This window comes from Lissotriton helveticus, chromosome 5_1, assembly GCF_964261635.1.
Source record: "Lissotriton helveticus chromosome 5_1, aLisHel1.1, whole genome shotgun sequence".
NCBI classification, from domain to species: Eukaryota; Metazoa; Chordata; class Amphibia; order Caudata; family Salamandridae; genus Lissotriton; species Lissotriton helveticus.
The window spans coordinates 1767858056-1767871689 of record NC_136065.1 but is presented as its reverse complement, the minus strand read 5'-3'; the positions used below and the strand labels follow the sequence as shown (position 1 = coordinate 1767871689).

The 13634-nt window shown below is 49.4% G+C and overlaps 1 protein-coding gene across 3 annotated transcripts in view; it reads right to left on the bottom strand.

The window, feature by feature from the left end:
* CDC27 (cell division cycle 27) overlaps nt 1–13634 on the bottom strand; it is a 1228661-nt gene that overhangs the window by 981482 nt on the left and 233545 nt on the right. The gene's annotated exons all lie outside the window — the stretch shown is intronic.

Here is a 13634-nt window from a genome sequence, read left to right as displayed (position 1 = left end):
TGCTGCAACATACTGCCAATCACTGTTCATGTGTCAGATAAAAACACAACTATTAGCTAGCAAATGCAAGAGCACCAGAACTGGCACTATTATATGTTAGGGTGATGAATCATATGCCAGGATAGCTTCTATAGCTGGATAATATTCATAATTTCTAATGTGAAGAAAATGGCGTGAGGGTGGTGTTCAGGCCTTCAGGGTTGCTGCTGCTAGTAGTATGCTACTATCTTTCTCAAGCCAAATAATAGACCAACATGTCCACCATATCCAGTAACATATTATCCTACAGACTCCTTGGCATTGCATGCCTACGGTATTGGTCTTAGTTCTTTGACTACGCACCAGGGTTTTGGTCACGCCATGGTGTTAAGACACACTAGTCTCATATGGACTTCAATAGCCACAGATGATGCTACTTCATTGACAATGATGCACCATCTCTACTCGTATTATTAATTGGCTACTTGATTGGCCAAAGTATATACTAACTCCTGCTCTGTTGTTTACTTTGTTTTCTTAGTAATGCTATAATATGTATAGATAAAACCAGTTTGTGTGTCGAGTGTATTGCTGTTAGGTCGAGTAGATAATTCTACTCACTAGCCCTGCAGGTCTAGTAATATTTTTAAGATTTTTCGAGCCCTGCAGACCTCCACCTAGCAAAGAAATCCCTCTATGTTGACACAGAGAAACTCTCTTAAGCCGCCCGACGAAGCACAAAACAATATGAGGGTGAGGCACGATTGGCCTCATTGTTAACAAAGTGGAACAGAGAACCACTGACAGTAACTGCACAAGTCGTGTGAGTACTTACTTTTTACATTGGTCCTGAAGAAAGCCCCATAGACCCGGCTGGGCACAGTGGGGCTGAAACATGTCAGCCTGATTTTAACCAACAGTATTGAGGATCTAGTAACTTAAACCATAACTACACACCAGTTTTTTTTATTTTTCCTGTAATAAAGAACCATTTATTTGAGATGACCCAGAGAATTTTAATTCACATTTTTTTGAGCACCTAAAGAGACTGTCTCTGGACACTACTACGTATCCAGTGGTTACCTCAGGATGGAGGTCAGCATACAACAACAAAAAGACCCTATGATGATGAACCAACGCAGCCTAACTGGCGGAGAACCAAGGTATAACGCCTACCATCTACGTGCGTGTATGAGAGTTTTTTATTAATGGAATAAAAACCCTGGAGACGTAGTTACAAGTGGTCCATTCTCCCCCCCATCTTGATTTTTCGAGCTTCTGTGTTGGTAAGTGCTTTAGTTTCAAGTTTCTCCTTTTAGTTTCCTTTTCATTTACTTGCTTCTTCTCTTTAAAAAAAATGTTTAAGGGGATAGTACAGCTCTTCAGACAGTGCCAACTGGTTGCTTGCTGCTCATTTCATCTGCAGTGTGCTGCACCTGATGTGGCAACTTCCTCTAAATCAGAAGACCATTATGGAATACAGTTGTGCATCATGTATCATTTTACCATTACAAACGGACCCACACGTTGGTTCTAAATGTGGCATCCATGCTGGAAATTTCAAAACAAAAGACTTTTTACAATACCGTTGCAAGACGGACACCCACTGCTGAGTTTAGATTCAATATTGCAGGCAAATGCAGTATATGTAGACTGAGGCACATTTTTGGTACTTGTTGTTGAGGCTGTATGGTAGTTATTATAGCTGTGTCACAAGATGAATGCAAGAATAAGTCAGTGAGTGCATGAGTGCACGGATGAATGACAGTAAAATGTATGTTGACTTACTGAGTGCTTGAACAATCAACACAAGGGCACTTTAATTTATGAGCCAGAACTATTGCCATTGTCAATGCTTGTTTTGGAATGTTTGACCATGCCTAAATTCTCAAACTGCAATCTTTGAGGACACTGGAAACACTTATCTGGTCAGGGCGCTCTCTTTAATTAAACCCAAATGTTGGAAACTGACCAAGAGCGGCTATACAAAACCTGTGCATGCACAGGGGCAATTCCCTACAGGATTCATCATGCACATGTGTGATACCAGGCACAATGGGGCTGCTGACTTTGAGGCCCATATCAGCTGATTTACTTTGAAGTACTACAAGTAACAAAAGAGCCACCTAATGCTTTGCCTCCTCAACCAATGCTAGTCTTAACCGCATGCGTGCGGGCGGAATTCCGCTCGCACGCTGAGTTTTTTAAAAACGCACTTTACATGACGAGCTGGGCTCGTCATGAGCGTGCGAGGAGGCTACCTCATGACGAGCCCAGCTCGTCATGAGCGTGGAAGGGGTTAAAATCAGTCAAGGTCAGTGTCATTCTCTCCCATAGTGTAAGAAAATGTTCAGTGACTCACACCACAACAAGCACAGCACAGAAAAATTCAACACTGGCATGATTCCAGAAGTCCTGTCCTTGTCTCAGTTTTGAGACAGTAGGAAAAAAACAGGATGACTGCTAGGAAGGGCATACCTTGTACAGCATCCATATGGGGATAAAGACTACTGCGTTGCAGGAGTACTCCGCATCAATGGTAAGGGAAAGCAACAACATAATTACTTGCTAGTAGGAGTAGTTTTACAGCTTCAAGAGTTTTCTGGATTCATATGCTATGCATCTATTCCGCCATCTAGTGGTTGGGTATGGAATCATGTTGTCTTCTCTTTTTTTTCTCCTGGGAATCGTCAATTATCATTTGATATTAGGTCTATCCCCTGTGCGACATTTGCCCTGCTCCCCAGAAGTTCCGGCGAGTTGTTGTCATCTTCAGATTATTTTTTCCCCTTGCCAACTGTGATAGTGGGAACTTTCCTTCTTGAAATGGTGTTCACCTCACCTGTTTGTTCCTCCCACATTTTCAGGGAGACCGGTGAGTCACGTGAACCCAAACAACTCAAGCTGCAAAACTACTCCTAGTGGTAAGTAACCATTTCGCTTTGCAGAATGAATCCTTTTCTGGATTCACATGCTGTGCACAGATTACCTAGTATGTGTCCCCTTGTGGAGAATGGGTTGAAATGTGTTTGAGTTCACAAATGTGTTGTGGTACACTGTCCCATCGGTTCTTCGTGGTTTATCTTGATGTCCTCAGAGTAGTGTTTCATGAAAGTTTGCGTTGATGACCAGGTTGCAGGGAAAATGCATCCTGACTAGCTAATTTTCCTGCCTCTACTGGGGTCAAATGGACCCAGGACAGGGGGTGTCATTTACCCTGTCTCGGGAAAGCCTGGGTCGCATATCAAAGGCAATAGAGGCCTTTGAAGCCTCATGCATTGATATGCTGCTAAATTAGCCATCCTGCTTGGAGGAGGTGACAACACCTCTGGCCAGAGCAGGCATCCTTTCTGCCCTCAGAGCGTGTGCTCTCACCTGGAGGGATCAGAAACCTGTATGTGGTGGCAGGCTGGTCTACACCAGTCAGGCAGCACACTAGAAGTTGGTAGGTTTTCAGGGGGCACCTCCGAGGTATCCTCTGAGTGCATGTATTAATAAATCCACCTTTGGAACAAGTGTGGGCTTATTAATACGAGTTGTTTGATACCAAACCTCTTTCGTTTTAGTGAAGCCATCATGTAGCTGAGGAACTCTTAATCACCAGTGCCCAGTACATATACTCAAGAGGACTTCCCTGTCCACTGGCAATGACCAAGAATCGACATGGAAATCACAGGGGAATACCTGCTCATGCAGCTATGTACTCTCAAGCAATATAATGTACCCTGCCTTGGAGCTGTAAGGCCTTCTGTAGGGTGGACTTACGTATAGTACATACAGTGTCTGCAGGCATGGCACATAGGTTTGCCATGCCTTCAATTTTCTCATCATCTTGTCACACAGACTGCAATGGCAGTTTGCATGAGTCTGGTGAGTGGTGCCTTGGGGTGGCACAATACATGCTGCAGCCCTTAGGGACACTCTTTAGCCTCACAGCCCTACTAGGGGTACAGTTTAATAGGGACTTACAGGGATGCTAAAGATATTGCCAATTGGGCAAAGAATTATACAGTTTTAGGGGAAGAGATCTAGCACTGGGGACCTGGATTGCAGGAACCCAGTGCACCTCTGTCAAAATTGCATCAGATACAAGGTAGAAAGTGGGGGTGACCATGTTAAAAAAGGGGTCCCTTTACTACATTCTTAAAAATACTTCTTAGCATATGAAATAATAATGTTGCAATATGAAGGGTCCAATAAAGTCTGTTGAATTTCTATGTGGCCTTGACATGTTTTGGTAGTTGTAACTGGGTGATGCAGATTTCAGTAGGATGAGGCCTGTTGAGTCCTTCAAAGTCAGACAAACAACTAAGTTACACTGACAAAACATATGAAATGAATATGCTACTTGAGTATGCATCTGTTCTTGGCATGTAGGGCTGCTAACATTCATATCTATTGCATAGATCGCCGCCTAGTGTTGGGTCCGGATGATTGCACCTTGTTGTCCTGGAAGAGTCTTCGAAGTATCACGAGATAGGTGGCTCCTACCCTGGACTACAGTGCGCATGGGCATCGACTCCATCCCCAGATTGTTTTTAGCCATTGTGGCAGAGATGGAGTGAAATAGTGTAAAGGATGTCCATGCTAATGATGAATGCAAGAGAGTATCTGCAGCCGCTACGGGCACCGGGGAGGAGGGCGGGCGATATGAATGTTAGCAGCCCTACATGCCAAGAACAGATGCATACTGGTAAGTAGCATATTCAGTTCGAGGCATGTGGGCTGCTAAATTCATATCTATTGCATAGAATACATAGCAGTCCCTCCATTAAGGGCGGTTGCCTGTGCCAGCTGCAGAAGCTTGAAAAAGTGTCTTGAGAACAGCCTGTCCTACAGCTGCTTGCTGTTTGGAATGCACATCGACACAGTAATGTTTGGTAAATGTGTGTGGTGTAGACCATGTGGCTGCTCTACAAATGTCTTGCAAAGGAATGTTCCCCAGGAAAGCCATGGAGGCCACCAACTTGCGTGTGGAGTGCGCCCTTGGGGGTATTGTTAAAGTACGCTTAGCCTTTTGATAACAGATTTGAATGCACTTAACAATCCATCTGGCTATCCCTGCTTTGGAAATGGGGTTGCCTTTGTGCTGTGCTGAGAAGGCAACAAAAAGTTGTTGTGTTTTCCTAAAGTGTTGTGTTCTGTCAACGTAGTACATCAACGCTCTCCTAACGTCCAATGTATGAAGCATTCTTTCCGCTACTGTTTGTGGGTTTTGGAAGAATGCGGGTAGGTCAATAGTTTGGTTGATATGAAACTGTGACACCACCTTAGGAAGGAATTTGGGGTTAGTGCGGAGCACTACCCTGTTGGAATGTATTTGGATGAATGGCTCTTGGATTGTGAGCGCTTGCAGCTCACGAACGCGTCTGAGCGATGTAATAGCAATGAGAAAAGCAACTTTCCATGTTAGAAATTGAATTTCGCAGGAGTGCAGTGGCTCGAAAGGTGGGCCCATCAGCCTAGTGAGGACCACATTGAGGTTCCACACTGGAGCTGGTAGTGTTCTTGGAGGAATGACTCGCTTCAGTCCCTCTAGGAAGGCTTTAATGGCAGGCACCCTGAAAACAGAGAGATGCTGCCTATTCTGGAGATAAGCCGCTATGGCGGATAAATGTATCCGAATGGAAGCGTACGCCAGATTGCATTTGTAAAGATGCAACAAATAGCAGATGATGTTAGGAATGGATGCATCTAGCGGGTTGATATTGTTGTCTGTACAGTAAATGACAAACCGCTTCCATTTTGCCGCATAGCAAGCTCTGGTAGTGGGCTTTCTTGCCTCCCGGATGATGTCCATGCATTCTGGAGGCAGGTTGAGGTAGCCAAATTCTAAGACCTCAGGAGCCAGATCGCCAGATTGAGCTGTTGCGGATCCGGATGCTGAATGTCGCCATGGATCGGCGTCAAGAGCCTGGATGTGAGATGCAGCCTTTGATGCGGTACCACGGACAGTTCTAGAAACGTGGTGTACCATGGTTGGCGTGCCCATGTTGGAGCAACTAGGATGAGAGTCATCGAGTGTTGCTTTAGCTTTCTTGCCACCAGCGAAATGAGGGGCGCTGGGGGAAAAGCGTACGCAAATTTGCCGGACCAGTTCATCCATATCGCATTCCCGTGCGATTCCGGGTGAGGGAACCTGGCGGCAAAGCTTTGGCATTTTGCGTTTTCCCTTGTGGCAAACAGGTCTATCTCTGGATGACCCCACTGCTGGAAGTACGGGTGGAGTACTGATGGATGTATCTCCCACTCGTGCATTTGATGGCTGTACCTGCTGAGCAGATCCGCCATCTGATTGTCCTTGCCCGGGAGGTGTTCCGCCATGAGGAAAATGTTCCTCTGAATGGCCCACTTCCACATGCTCTGAGCCAGATGAGACAGCTGTGGCGAGTGAGTACCTCCCTGCTTTTGGATGTAGTACATTGCTGTCATGTTGTCTGTCCGGATCAACACGACTTTGTTGCACAGATGTACTCTGAAGGATTTTAGCGCCATGAAGATTGCCATCAATTATAGGTAGTTGATGTGCAACTTCTGTTGCTGAGTGGACCAGAGTCCCTGCACAGTGTAGTGGAGCACATGAGCTCCCCACCCTTGGAGAGATGCGTCCGTTGTTAGGATAATCTGTGGCACTGGCTCTTGGAACGGTCGTCCCTTGCAAAGGTTGTGTGGATTCCACCAATGCAGAGAGTTGTAAGCCCGACCGGTCACCAACACTAGGTCTGTCAGTTGTCCTTGAGCCTGTGTCCACTGATTTGCTAAGCATTCTTGGAGCGGACGCATGTGCAACCTCGCGTGCGGGACTATGAAGATGCAGGAGGCCATCATGCCTATCAACTGCATGAACACTGTCGCTGGTAGGGAGTGTTGCGGTCTGAACCTCCGGATCAGCGATTGAATGTTGACGATCCTGACTGGGTTTGGCTGAGCCATAGCAGTCAGGGTGTTTATTGTCGCGCCCAGATACTGCCGCACATCGGCTGGTTGAAGGTGCGACTTTGGGTAGTTTAGCGAGAACCCCAGACTGTGAAGGAGGTGAATAGTGTGGGACATGTCCGCGGCGCACTGTTGTGCCGACTTTGCTTGAACAAGCCAGTCGTCTAGGTACGGGTAGACATGTATGTTCTGCCTCCTGAGGTGCGCCGCCACTGTCGCCAGACACTTTGTAAACACTCTGGGGGCAGTAGTCACCCCAAAGGGTAGGACTTTGAACTGATAGTGCTTGTTTTGAATGGTGAACCTGAGGTACCTTCTGTGGGATGGGTGGAGTGGGATGTGGAAATAAGCATCCTTGAGGTCCAAGGTTGCTAGGAAATCCCCTTGGTTTAGCAGGGGAAGAATCTGTTGCAGTGTGAGCATGTGAAAGTGTTCTGACAGTATATACAGGTTGCGGGGGCGTAGAACCAGAATGGGTCTGAGGGATCCGTCCTTTTTTGGGATGAGGAAGTACAGGGAATAGACCCCTGTTCCTTCCTCCTCCACTGGTACGAGTTCGATTGCGCCTTTTTGCAGCATCCCAACAACTTCCTGCTGCAATAAGTGCAAGTGCTCTGCCGACATAGGACGGTGTCTTGGGGGAATGTTGGGAGGAGTGGATGTTAACTCCAAACAATAACCGTACTGGATAAGTTTTCTCACCCACCTGTCTGTGGTGATGGACGTCCAGACTGGCAGGAACTGTTGGAGTCTCCCCCCCGACAGGTGTTGGATGGTCGGGGGCAGTGACAGAGAGTCACTGTTTGTTGGCGGCAGAGGAACGGGAGTTGTTGTTCCCTCTGCCCCTGCCCTTGGCACTGTTACCTCTGTAACCCCCTCTACCCTGCTTGGGGTACAAGGATTGTGCACCACCTTTTGCGAATTGTGTTTGTTGACCCAAGTGTCCTCTGGTAACACCACGTGCTCCTGAGCGACGAAAAGTGCTTTCCCTGAATTGTTGAGACTGAAGCGCCCCCATGGACTTAGCAGTCTCATTGTCCTTTTTAATCTTTTCAAGGGTGGTGTCAACATCTGGACCAAACAGTCTGTCAGGATTGAGAGGCTGGTTGAGGATAGTAGTTTGGATGTCGGGTTTAAATCCAGATATGCGAAGCCATGCTTGTCGCCTTAACATGACGCTAGTGTTAATTCCCCTAGCCGCTGTATCAGCCACATCAAGTGCACACTTTATTGCAGCGTTTGAGATGAGCTTTCCCTCTTGTATGAGCATTTCGGCTGCTTCCTTAAATTCATCAGGTAGGTGTTGAAGGAGCTGTTCTAGGGTGTCGTAATGCGCCCTATCGTATCGTGCTAATAGTGCCTGTGTGTTTGCTATACGCCAGATATTGGCAGCCTGCGCAGCCACCCTTTTGCCGGATGCCTCAAGCACTTTCGACTCCTTGTCTGGGGGAGAGCTTCACCCGTTGTTTGGGAGTTCGCCCTTTTGCGGGCATTGGCGACCACCAACGAATCCAGGGGCAACTGTCCCCGAATATATGCAGGGTCCCCAGGTGCTGGCCTGTATTTCTTCTCGATACGTGGGTTCACCACTATTGCCCTGGTAGGTTCCTTAAAGATCTCTGGGGCATGTTTAAGGACACCTTTGAGCATAGGAAGTATTTTAACTGTTCTTTCCGAAACAGAGAAAGTGTCAAACAAAAAATCTTCCTCCACCGGGTCAGCATGCATGTCCACATCATGATTTGCAGCTGCCCGCTCTATCAAAGCATTAAATGCTGCAGAATCCTCTGTTGGTGATGTACGTGCCCCAAAACCCTGTGGATCTTGTACCACCTGATGTCCACCTTGGTCCCCAGTGTCGTCATATGAGCCCTGTTGAACATCAGGGTCATTGTCAACTGGGAAATGGTACTGGTCATCCTGGTCCTCATCCTCTCCTCCTGATTGGTTGGGGGAAGGTGATGGACTCCTTCTTGGTGTTGGGCGAATAGGTTCAACAAGGGCAGGAATGTCCTGTGCCGGCCTTTTCTTTTTTTAGTGGAATGACATAGGATTCCAGTGGTTGGGAAGTGATTTTCCTCTTGTAGAGGGTCAATTTCCCCGTTTGGCCATCGATGTAATGCTCAGATTGGTCTTCTGAGGCTTGATGTCGATCCAAGCGGCTTTTTTGCGCTGAAGGTTCTGACGTGGCAGCGATTTTCGGCACCGATCTGGGTGCAAACGCCTTCGGTGCCACCTTAGGTGGCAGAGTGTAGAGAAGCTTGGTCGAGGCCTTTGGAGGTGTGTCCACCGATGTTGGAGCCGACGGCGTGGGAGCCGTTGACGACAAAGTCTTCTCCCGAATACGTTTGAGGGAGTCGGTGACCTGCTTTGTGAAGGAAGCAGAGGGTTTTGTAACCGACGACCGATGTTCGGTAGTGTCGGAGTCCCTCGGTGTCGACGAGTATTCCGTGGACGAATCTTCGGCTCCAACGGGTCGCGTCTCCGTTGTAGCCTTTGGCACCGACGCCGGTGCTGCAGATCCGGCATCTTTGTGCCGATGCGCAGTGCCTCCGGTCTTCGGGTCGTGGCTTTTAGTCGACTTTGACTCGACCGTGCGTTTACTTGTAGGCGCCGCAGTGGATTCCGAAGGCGCGTCAGTCTTGGAAGTCCGCGCCGGGGCAACCGTGCTCGACACTTGATGGACGGCCTTCTTAGAGGATGGTTCCTTGGGCACCTTTTGCCGCGCTGTCGACTCGACAGCCTTCTTCGACTTCTGTGGGCCGGAGGGCGACGGAGTCGATGAAGGAGCAGGCTTCGATATTTTTTGTTGGACGTCGGCTATTTTAGGTGTTGTCGAATCCGATGGTTTCGGTTTTGGTTGGACGTCGGCCATCTTTGGTGCCGTCGAATCCGAAGGTTTTGGTTTCGGTTTCGATACGGGCAATGGCGGCTCCTCTTGAGTGTCCGTGGCCGGGCCAGAAGGCGGGGCCGGGGATAGCGGTGCAGGGTCGTGGGTAAGGCCGAGTGGCGATCCCGTGACCTGAGCCTGAGTCATGTAGCTTTCGGGGCATAGCTCTTCCTCTGAGCTATCTTCCGCGGCCCCATAAACTTCTTCGTCGTCCCCTACCTCCTCGACGTATTCAAGGTCTTGGGCCTGTCCTTCGACGTGTTCTTCGGGATCGGCCTGGACCTCAGTCGACGGTGGTGAAATCTGAAGATGATGGCTACCGCCTTCTTCTGCGGGGTCGTCGAATATGTTGTCGGGTGCCGGAGTCGCTCGCTGGGCCTCGAGGCGCGCCGCGCGCCGATGCTTGAGCGTCTTCTTTGACCTGAACTTCGAGCAGGCCATGCAGTTATCCTCGTTGTGGTCCGGCGAGAGGCATTTATTACAGACCGGATGCACATCGATATATGTGGATATTTGGATCCACAGACGGGGCAGAACTTGAACGGGCTCCGCTCCATGTTCAGTACGTCGGGGTCTTGCCGCGACGAGAGGGCCTCGATGTCCGAAGAGTTCCTCGACTCCGCAGAATTCCGACTCAGAGCCGGACGATGCTCGAGACCGTACGCAAACAATACCGACGCAGGTAACGAAGGCCTTTTGGCCTTAAGAACAAATATACTCTGTTCCGACACGGAGACGTCGAAACCACATCCGAACCCAATGGCGGAAAAAAACAATCTGGGGATGGAGTCGATGCCCATGCGCACTGTAGTCCAGGGGAGGAGCCACCTATCTCGTGATACTTCGAAGACTCTTCCAGGACAACAAGGTGCAATCATCCGGACCCAACACTAGGCGGCGATCTATGCAATAGATATGAATTTAGCAGCCCACATGCCTCGTTATGAATCAGTTTTTTATTCAGCATTTGACAATTCATTAACATTGCAATTACAGAAGAGGAGCTTTAAAAATCCTTTGGTTGTATTTTGAATGGATTGTTTATGTTCACCAAGAAATTGCAGCACTAATGCCTTTCTACCCTTTCCCTTGTTGACCCAACTTATCTCCACACACCCCTTCGGGGTTTCTAGAAGGAATGTTCAATCTCATATTCAATTTATTGCTCGATTATGGTAGACTGAATGAACAAGTTACTTACCTTCGGTAACAATATATCTGTAAGAAGAAAGTGATAGATTCCTTACCTTAGAATTACCCCCAGGCGTCAGACTGGATCCTGAAATTTTTCATCAGCCATACCCCTGGGCGTCAGTAGGTGGCGTCGTGCAGCTCCGCATCCGTCAATGGCGTCGTGGTCGCTAAAACAACGTCGCGGGTGCTACTTATACGCCGCACTGACGTCAGTTCTGTACACGACTTTCCGCGCCAGGAACGCAGAGTCATGCAAGAAACTTACCACTGGTGCATTGAAACTAGTGACCTAAAAGAGATGACCTTAACCCTAGAAATCAGTTCGCAGAACGGGGAGGATGGGTGGGGCGGTAAGGAATCTATCACTACTAATGTTTCTTACAGATATATCAGTACTGAAGGTAAGTAACTTGTTCATACGAAAGAAACACATAGTGATAGATTCCTTACCTTAGAATAGATACCCCAGCAATACCAACCCTGGTGCTGGGTTTGCGAATCAGGAGCACACCAGAAAGTCCTGGAGAACATAACTGCCAAAGAAGCAGTCTCTCCGGACTTGGCTGTCCAGGCAGTAATGATTAATAAATGTGTGCAGCGGGGCCCACGTGGCTGCCTGACAAATGTCTTGCAAGGGGACATCACGTCCCAATACAGTAGTGGCTGCAGTTGCTCAAGTGAAATGAGCACGCAGCCCCACCGGAGGTTCTTTTTTAGCCAAAGAGTAACAGACTTTGATACATGCTAACAAGCCCTAGTACACATACACAGCCTCTTTATACACATTAATGGTGCAAACAAATTATAGCAATCAATAGTAGTGTGAGGTTGTTGGTTTAATGTTCATTGGAGTTGCTCCAGCCAACACGTGTTTCGTCGATACAGGAATAGGACCTGCGACTTCCTCAGGGCTGGAAAGACACATACATGTAACGATGTGATGCACAAGTTACTACTTGTGTAACGATAAATCTGTAAGAGACATTAGTTAGTGATAGATTCCTTACCTTAGAATATCCCCAGGCGTCAGACTGGATCCAGAATTTTTTTGCGTAGCAGTACCCTTACGCGTCAGTCGTCGGCGCTGTGATGACGTCGTCGGAGTACTTAGACGACGCCTCCGCGTGCTGACGTCAGTTCTTATACACAGCTTTTCAGCGCCAGAAACGCAGAGCCATGATAAAAACCAACACTGGTGCCATGAAACTAGGGCCCTGAAAGGGGATGACCTTAACCCTAGATATTGGTTCGAAGAACGGGGAGGATGGGTGGGTCGGTAAGGAATCTAACACTAACTAATGTCCATAAGTGTGTTTTGGACATCGGCTGAGAAATTGGCGGACCTCAACCAGGCATGACGACGAATCGCCACCGTCGTTGCCATCGCTCTGCCTAGAGGGTCGGTAGTATCCAGCCCACACCGGATAGAATACCGTGCCGCATCTCGGCCTTCCACAAGGGCCTGGCCGAGTTTAGCCCGTACCTCGACCGGGCATTCTGTCAGTCGTGTCCCACAGAGAGTGGGTGTAGCGGCCCATGAGGCACGCGGTATTGACTGACCGCAATCCCAAACTCAGGGAGGAGAAAACCTTTTTCCCGTAGTTCTCGTACCTCTTGGATTCCAGGTTGGGGGGAGCCGACAGGAATGCGGTCTGGGAATTGGGAGGCCTGGATAACCAGGCTCTCAGGGGTGGGGAGGGTAGACAGAAAGCAAGGGTCGCCCGGAGCCGGGCAGTGGCGTCTGGCCACGTTCCTATCCACAGGCTGCCCTGTGGCGTGCCTGGACCAAGTGCCCAAAAGAACGTCTGACAAGGCCTCATTAAACGGCAGCAGAGGCTCGGCCGAGCTTGACTGCGGTTTAAGGACCTCAGTGAGTAGGTTAGTCCTCACGGCTGCGACGGGGAGCTCATGGCCCAGGGCCGTGGCCGCCCTCATCAGCACCATGCTATAAGCAGCCCCCTCCTCCGTAGCCACGCAAGGAGGGGAGACAAAACCAGTGTCTGGCGAATGGTCCAGACCACTGGCCTCCCCAAGCTCTCCTGTCCAGTCCACAGAAGACGGTACTCACGTGCCAGAGGGTCCTCAGACCCCTCCCAATCCTCCTCATCACCCACTGCCTGGTACTCAGGCTCAAAAGATGGGGCCGGGTCATAGAAATAGAAATCTCCAAACGGCGCCGGACCCGAATCGAGGGTAGGACCTGGGGCGACGTCGTCCACACCAGTATGGCCGACGCCGGCGAGGTCGTGAGGATCCGGAACCGGACCCAGCGGGGCCCTGCGGCGTCAGGACCGAAGTCGCCGGGGCCGAAGCACCATACGGCGCCCGGCCCGCGTGGGGACCCAGTCGGGGCAGTTTGGCCCGAAGGCGCCGCGGAACACGACGGAGGAGCAAGCGACCTCATTGCCATGAGGAAGTCTGCGATCTCCCCCGGCGTCACGGCCTGCTCCACACCCGCCGGTCCCTGGGCAGGACGCGACGCCGGGGGAGATCGCAGACTTCCTCATGGCAATGAGGAGCCGCGTGGGCGGTGTCGCCAGAACCCCAGGCCGCGTCGCGCGAGCGTCAGGGGGGGGTCAGAAGAGCGATGATGCCTCTTTGACTTCTTGTGCCTCTTACCTGAGGACTTCGAGCC